Consider the following 8,412-nt stretch of genomic DNA (forward strand, 5'->3'; position numbering starts at 1 on the left):
CGTCATGAAATCCACCTCCAGCTCTTCCACCTAGACCATACTGCTTCTAAAACTTCTTCACAAGTCACCCCCCAGCCCTATGCTTCTTCACCAGCCTGAGCAGCAGTCACCTTTGCACTGCTCCCCCTCTGCTGCCCAGCCTTTGTGACCAGGCACCCACCTCACCCATGCCCTTTTCAGTCTCAGCTGGAGCGTTCTTGCTGACAAGCAACACAAAGCCCTTTTACATCATGCCATGTGGTGGTCAGGAGGAACTTTGCCTGGGAGAAAGGCAACAAAATCTTCTTTATGGGATCTGCATACACATGGCCCTCACAGCACTCTGGCGAGCACTGCCAAGTGAGTGATCTGAATGGAGATGTCCCTCGCTGAATTACAACGGCACTACCAACCCCAACCCACAATGTGTAATGTAGTATAAATGTAATCGTCTCTGCAGAATGAAAGGCATGTTGCCAGGCCGCACACAGCTTGGCCCTGGACAATAAAGACATAATTAAGGCTTCAGTGGGTTTGCTTTGCTTTGAGGTTGCCATCAGTGGTGAAATGTTGTTCCATCCTAACCTTCGGGAAACAGATGATCTCATGAGCTGAAACTGCACAGGCTGAGCTTACCAGAGAGCCTATCGAAATGGGAGAGTCAACAGCCTTCCCAATGGGCTGGAGGGAGCAGGCCCATGAGATGCTCTGCCCTCCAGAAGAGCTTCCTTGGCCCGTTATCTGCTGCGGTGCACAATTCTACTCATTGTTTTTGATTTTTCCCCAACCTGGTAAGTCAGGAAAGCCACCATCACTGCAGGAATGGCTTTGATCCATTCCTATAGCTGTGATCCCCCAGAGCACAACAGCACTGTGCTCCCATCAGACCGATCTCTATTGAGCAGCATGTCCATGCTTACATTGGGCTAGGCACCCAGTTCTTGTCTGCTATAGATTCCCTTCTACAAAATCCAGCACAGAAGGGAAGAAATACAGTCAGGACACACTGTTATATGATGTTTAAAAGCCACCACCTCCCAAACCACATCCAAAACATATTCCTCTGCAGCTCATACCACCAGTATTTGCAGTTAATCTGCTGTCTTCTGCAACACTTTCCTTTCACAGAATCACAGAATCACATAATGGCCAGAGTTGGAAGGAACCTCAAGGATCATGAATCTCCAACCTCCCTGCCACACGCAGGGCCACCAACCTCCACATTTCATACCAGCCCAGGCTGCCCAGGGCCCCATCCAACCTGGCCTTGAACACCTCCAGGGATGGACGGGGCATCCACAGCCTCTCTGGGCAGCTGTTCCAGCACCTCACCACTCTCATAGCAAAGAACTTCGCCCTGACATCCAACCTCAATCTTCCTTTCTTCAACTTAAAACCATTTCCCCTTGTTCTGCTGTTATCTACCCTTTCAAAGAGTTGACTCCCCTCCTGTTTGTAGGCTCCAGGTTTCCCTTCCCTATTTCTCAAACAAACCTCAGTTCAACCAAGCTCTATAGAAATACCACAATAGGCAGAGTCAAAACGTTGCTTAGCAAATTCAATGGGGCTGAGACACGTTGTCTGGACCTGAAGATAAGTGGTGCAGTACGAGTTGTGTTCATACTCTTACCTTTTTCCCATATTTCCTACAGGTGATGTTCCCTGGCTCTTGTAGCATTCCCAGCCCTGGTTAGGGAGACCATTAATTAGAACAGACCAGACCAAAACCTTCTGGAGACAGATAGCTATTCCAATGGTCATTTAACAGTGTTTGAACCTATCCTCCATCCTGTTTCATTTACTAGTGTAGAAGTTGCCACTAACTCAATTAGTGGTGAGGTACATCATGTCAGTCTGCTTCTCCAGGAGCCTCTCTCACAGATTACTGCTGGCCAAGACAGACCCTTGTCTTCTTTTTTATTATTCTTTTCTTTTTTTCTTCTCTATTCTACTTTTTATTTTTCTATTTTTCTTTTTTTTATTATTATTATTTCTTAAAATTGATTCTTTCAATGCCATCTTATTACTTCCTCTCTGTGCCTCTACTCATTTTATTTCACTATTCCTTAAACATGGAGGGGAGAAGGAAAACGAAGAAGTCAAACCTGAATCTCTCTAGCTGAAATCTCCAGGGCTATCCAATAACCTTGCTTGGCATGGTCAGCCATTATTGTCATGTATTTGCTGGCAATTATTTATGATGAGCTGCAGTCTTCAGTCTTCCAGTCAGTCTTCACCTTTCTTTCCTGTTTCCCCATTTTCCCTCTTGCCTTCCTTTATGTTGGCAAAGGAAGAAGGACTGAGGCAATGGTTTGGAGACCAAGCCATTAGCCTGTGCTATTGGTCTCCACCACAGCCCAAGAATTTCTGCACTGCCTGAACATGGTGTAGGATTCAGCTGAGCTTCACTGCATTACTGACACATTCTGCAGCTGCTGTAACCTGCTTGCAATGGCCTCTTGCTCTCCCTGGGAGAATAACTGGAGAAATCAGTTGCATGACATTGCCTGATCCCTATGGTTTTGCATGGAGCAGGGTTTTGGGTCCAATTTCTTGTTGTGATGAAGGGATCTCGCAAGGCAGGATGATGGGACATGCTGCATGACCAGAGCCACACAGCAAAGAATGGTTTTGTAACCCAGTTCAGGCAACTCCAGTTTGTTTCTAAGCTCCACATTCATTTTCAACTCCATCCTAAAGGACATGCTTTGTTGTAAAGCTCTTTTCTTTATATGACTTTCAGGGATTTTAGGAGACTACAATTAAACCCAGCTTTTACCAGCAACAAATTATTTCCAACAGCACGTTCATATACTCCAGCAAACATTCCCCAGCTCCAGTTCCCCTCTCTGGTTGAATTTACTCTGAAAACAATGTATTTGTCATGGCAAACCATTCCCAAGCTCTTCTCTTTCCGTGTATTTGAGTACTTAAAAAACAAAACAAAACAACAACAACAAAAACCCCCACAATAATCAAACAAAAATAAAACCCCAACATAGAAAAGAATACCATTAAAACACCCAAACACCAAGTGGGCTGAACAGAACATTTTAAGGCCATCAATGGAACGAGTACATTGCTTAACCAAAAAATACTTCTTTTTTTCCTTTTTTTCACAAAACCAAACTTCACATTTGTGCTACCTAGGTTGGTGAGAGAGAGAAACCATGGTAACTGCACATTTTAATTGGATGTTTGTTGGCTTGAGAGAATGGGAAAGATTGCATAACTGGTGCTTGGGAGTCTACATAAACATGACATGGTTTGGAGAGCCGAAGGATTCTGCTAAAGAGGAATGTGATGGAGCACACGTGGCACTGGGGTGTATTGCTTTATGTAATGTGAAATCAGAGGGTGTCAGGATCTTTGCACGGCTTCTGCGAAACAGCACAAAGGCTGATGAGTCAGCCATCCCTCATCACTCCGTCAGCCGCCTGACCCTGGGACCAAGCTGGAAAACAAAAAAGTAGTGGCTTCTCCCAGGTCCTCTCCTCTGAGCCCTGCTCACTTCCTAGCAGGGAGAAGCTCACCACCAGGCAGCTCCAGAACACAACGTGAAGCTTCTTGGAAGCTGGATTGAAGTGATGCCATCAGACCTCGAATTTCTCACCTGAATAAGGGGAACCAACAAGCTTTGCGACTGCTTAAATTTCTTCTTTCACTCTCTGGTTAAAAACTTTGGCCTCTGTTTCTCGGTTCTCTCCCTTGAATCATGACTCTTCACCTATTGGGCTAAAATTTAGCATTTGCCTATCACTGTGACACCTCTACTACAGTTCAGCTGGAATGGGCTGCCCAGGGAGGTGGTGGAGTCACAGACCCTGGAGGTTTTCAAGAAACGTTAAGATGTTGTACTAAGCAACATGGTTTAATGGGAACATATTGGTGACAGGTGGGTGGTTGGACTGGATGATCTTGGAGGTCTTTTCCAACCTTGGTGATTCTATGATTCTAGTTTCTGTACACTCCTGTCTCATTTGCTACTCACACCGACAACTGGGGCATTGCCTCCAGCTTGGTCTTCATCTGTAATATATATCTAAGCCTTGGAGTTAAACTTTGTGAGAGACTTCAGAGAGAATGTCTGCAGTGCTGGTTAGACCACAAGATCCAATACACATATTGAGATGCCACTGGAGTTCTGCAAAGAAAATCTCCCAACCTAAAAAGGCATCTGGGACTTAGTGAGGTAGCACAAGACTTCAGTATGTGAAGTCCAGCAATGATGGCTACTGGTTGCTCTGTGTTTTGTCCCTTCTTCCCATATCTGAGGACAGATCCATAAGGAAGACTGAGCTTCCACCTTCCAGGCTAGAACAAGCAGCACAGCAGGAGAGGCTTTAGTGTGCATTCAGGCTTTACTTTCTTTGTAGGCTCCCAGGGCAGTGGTCACGACACCAGGCCTCATGGAGTTCAGTAAGAATTTAGACAACACTCTCAGACATATGGTTTGGTTCTTGGGTGGTCCTATGGGGAGCCAGGAGTTGGACTCGAGGATCACTGGGGTTGCTGCCAACTTGGGACATTCTATGATTCTATGATGATCCTATGATTGAGTGCAGCTCAGAGTGGATGAATGTGATCCCTCCAAGCTCACCGCAGTCATCTCAGTACATCTTCTCATGGACTTTAATCTCTACCTTCATAGCTTGAGGTCCCATTTATGTTCTCAGGATCTTTCCTGCAACATAACATCTTTGAGCTAGGTGGATGCTGATGTTGCTGACAGACCCCCCCAAAAAGGCAGAACGAGCAAAATTTACAAGAATCAACAGATGTCACCAGAATCACAAATGGAACAGGGAAAAAGAAGATGATTGCATTGAGAAGATAAATGGCACACTTGACCTTAATGCAAAAATCAAGCCCGCTCTTGTTTTGGGCTACTCAGCAGGTGTTCAGCCACCCCTTAACCCAATTGTGACTCTCCCACTGTGCTCTCTGCTTGAGGAGCTGTCAGAAACAAGCTGGCGTGCTTGTAGCCAAGCCTTGCGTGTTTGTAGGGTTAGCAAACCATGCTAAGTGGATTCTGGCTGTGCTGTTTGTGTTGCTAAAGAGCAGCACATGGGCACATATTCCGCCAGTTGGTGAGGAAAGGCTGGAACCCAGCTGCATTTCGAAACACGAGATGTAAACAATGATTTGCCAATGAGAGTAAAAGTAACTGCCTCTCAGCAGATGCTGTAAACAGTCTCTTGCACATCGAATCCAGAACCGTGGGGCCATTAGACTTGCTATCGATACCTTGGTAATGTGAACTGGGAGAAACAACTGCCAAATTGCTCTGCTCTATGGCAGTTCTTGCACATCCTCTCCTTACAAAGGCCATAGCTCTCCTTCTTGACATAGGCAGAAATTGCCTATGTCTTTCTGTGGTGACTAGGGTTGGCTTCTCTATTGCATTTAAAAACTTGGCAAGAGGCCTTATTGAATATAACCTGAAACTGAACCCAGTGGAGGCACCCAATCCCTCTCAGTGGAAGATCTGTCCTGGGCTTAAGTCATGGGGGCTGAACTCTTCCACAGTGCAGGAGGTTTTACAGAATGACAGAATTTTTGAGGTTGGAAGGGACCTCTGGAGGTCATCTTAACCAGAGTATTCTATAGCCAATTGCCCAGGACCACATTCGGGTGGGTTTTACAGATCTCCTTGCAAGCAAGGCCTGATGCCTCCTGGTTTTCCTGTAGCACTCAGGGTTGACTGCCCACAGTGCAACCTCATTTATCCTTGTGTTTGGCTGTGAAGGGCAGATTGCCTTCCCAAAAGTCATTGGTCTGTCAGATGTTCACCTCCACACTGAGTCCACATGCTAGAGCTGCAGATGATGCCAGGCTAAGGGAAGCTGCTGATTAACTCTGATCCCTGACAGCTCTTCTTTTGTTGGCCTCTCCTGTTCAACCCTAGATCACGGAATCATGGAATCATGGTAGCATAAAGCTTGGAAAAGACCTCTAAGATCACCAGGCTCGACCCCAAACCATTCCCACCATGACCACTAACCTTGTCCCTCAGTGCCACATCTCCATGGTTCTGGAACACCTCCAATTATGGTGACCCCATCACCTCCCTGGGCATCCTGTTCCAACACCCGACCACTGTTTCAGAGATGAACTGTTTCCTAATATCAAGCTGAACCTCCCCTGGCAGAACTTGAGGCCATCACCTCTCATCCTATCCCTATTACCTGGGAGACCAACACCCACTGCCACAACATCGCTTGAAAGCAATGAGGTCTCCCCTGAGCCTCCTCTCCTCCAGACTGAAACAATCCCAGTTCCCTCAGCCACTCCTCATAAGACTTCACAGCTTCGTTGCCCTTCTTTGGACACGCAGTGCTCAGCTGAGGAGAGCCCACCAACATGATAAACCTCAAGGGAGCCTTCTGTCCACCTCCTGCTCTCTTCTGCAGGTTCTCCATCAGAGCTGGGGCAGTTCCAAGCCTGGCAGAGAGCTCACAGAAGCGAAGGCTGCAAATGCACTCAGGAAACAAAAGAACACAGAGCAAATTGCTAATGAAACAATTCAATACAGAAAGAGACAGCATTGAATCATCTCAGAGCTCTGAGCTCTCAAATTGTTGGATAAGGCTTATTATGACAAAAAAATATCCTTAAAAACAAAAAACAAAAAACACTTGCTGGTTTGGAGCAACCACAGCATTCTCAGGAAGCTCCTGGGATTCCTGGAGAAGATGCAGGGAAGGCTGACAGCGAGGACCAACATGTGAGAGTGGCCTACAGAGATGGCTCTTCACATCTGCATTATGCATCTCCTTGCCACTGGACCATGAGGATGTTGACAGTTAATGCCAGCTCATATGGAGAGTGGACAAATTAATGGAAGAGAAATTAACTGAGAATTGCTAAATGTGTAGAGGCAACGTTCATCTTGGGAAGTGTCTAAGGCAACAAGTCTGGGGGCTGGGAGGATCTTGCTAGGCTCGTATGAAGGCTCTGTTCTTCTGAATTTCCCTAGGACCCTCTGGCCACGGTCAGACACAAGGCACAGGGTAAGATGGATGTTCTGACTAACCCAGCACTTACACTCCTGTATTACATAGCCCTGTCTCTGTCCAGATATGTCAATCAGGATCCAACCTTCACGATTCTATGAACTCCCTTTCCAGTCCCACCTTCCTACCCGTGCTGTTCTACCTCAAACACACAATGCCCCATCAGCCTCATTGTCCATAGCATCACATTGGGTGTTGGGATTTAACAGATCGACCTCAGATCCTTTTTGGTCACTGCTTCCCAGGCAGCATTGCTCGCTGTATGATCATGGTTTGCCTGATAAAGGCCAACGTCACAGCTTTTTGGAAATTCACACATTTCAGCCATGAGCTTCTGTTTCAGTGGCTTTCCTGAGGTCTCTGAAGCCAGCCCTCCCAGCAGCAGCGTGTTCTGTGTTGAACGACACCAAACCTTTTGCTTAAGTATGCATTTCATTCCCTTTGTTGTACACACAAATTACTGCAAACATCTGTTCAGGAGAGAAGGATCACTACACAGATGTTATAGAAGTCCAAAAAGGCTCATGTCTATTATACGTTTCTTCTGATTCTTTCTTTCTGAGATAGAAGGAAAGCAGAAATATAGAAAGTATAGAACCTTAGAATGGTTAAAGATGAAAAAGACCACTAGATCATCTAGTCAAACCATCAGCCATCTCCATCACTCCCACTTAACCACTCCCTCATGAGATACGTTCTTTGAGTGAACTGGATGAATTAAGGGTTGTTTTTAACAAAAAACCTATTGCTACCTTTATACCTGAGCCCAGATTAACCTCTACCCACACAGTGCATGTGCTCACATTGCCTTCCCCTTCCATGTGTTTTCTCTTTGTTCATCTGTTAGCAGATCTACCTCCTGCTCAGCAGGACTAAACAAAAGGATTTTCTACCCCCAAAACACGCAGCTAGAAGGAGATTTCCCCAAAGCCACATCTGTTCACAGTGAGGTCCTGTGTCTCCCACAGCCATCGGGCTTTGATTGCCAAACCCCAGGAGATGCTGCCTATTTTCAATGAAACTCACCCTTGGGCTGAGCTCATTTTGGTACCCCAGAAGAGTGAAAGGATTGTGCAAGAAATGAGGTTTGGAGAAATCCATTCATTTATTTCCCCATCTGAAATCTTCAAACACCAGTGGCAGCTGGGGATGCAGGAAAGGGAGCACTACAAATTCCACTTGCAGAATTTTATTATCATTTGTTTATGGGGAAAAAGAAAAGGAAAAAAACGTTATTCTCTTGCAAGTGTTCAACACAAATAATTACAGCTCCGGTGTACATGCTGATTTGTCCTGGGTGGAGGCAACGAGGGCCCCTTCCCTTCCCTTCCCTTCCCTTCCCTTCCCTTCCCTTCCCTTCCCTTCCCTTCCCTTCCCTTCCCTTCCCTTCCCTTCCCTTCCCTTCCCTTCCCTTCCC

The sequence above is a fragment of the Phasianus colchicus genome, chromosome 4 (genome assembly GCF_987193195.1).
Source record: "Phasianus colchicus chromosome 4, bPhaCol1.hap1.1, whole genome shotgun sequence".
Lineage (NCBI taxonomy): Eukaryota > Metazoa > Chordata > Aves > Galliformes > Phasianidae > Phasianus > Phasianus colchicus.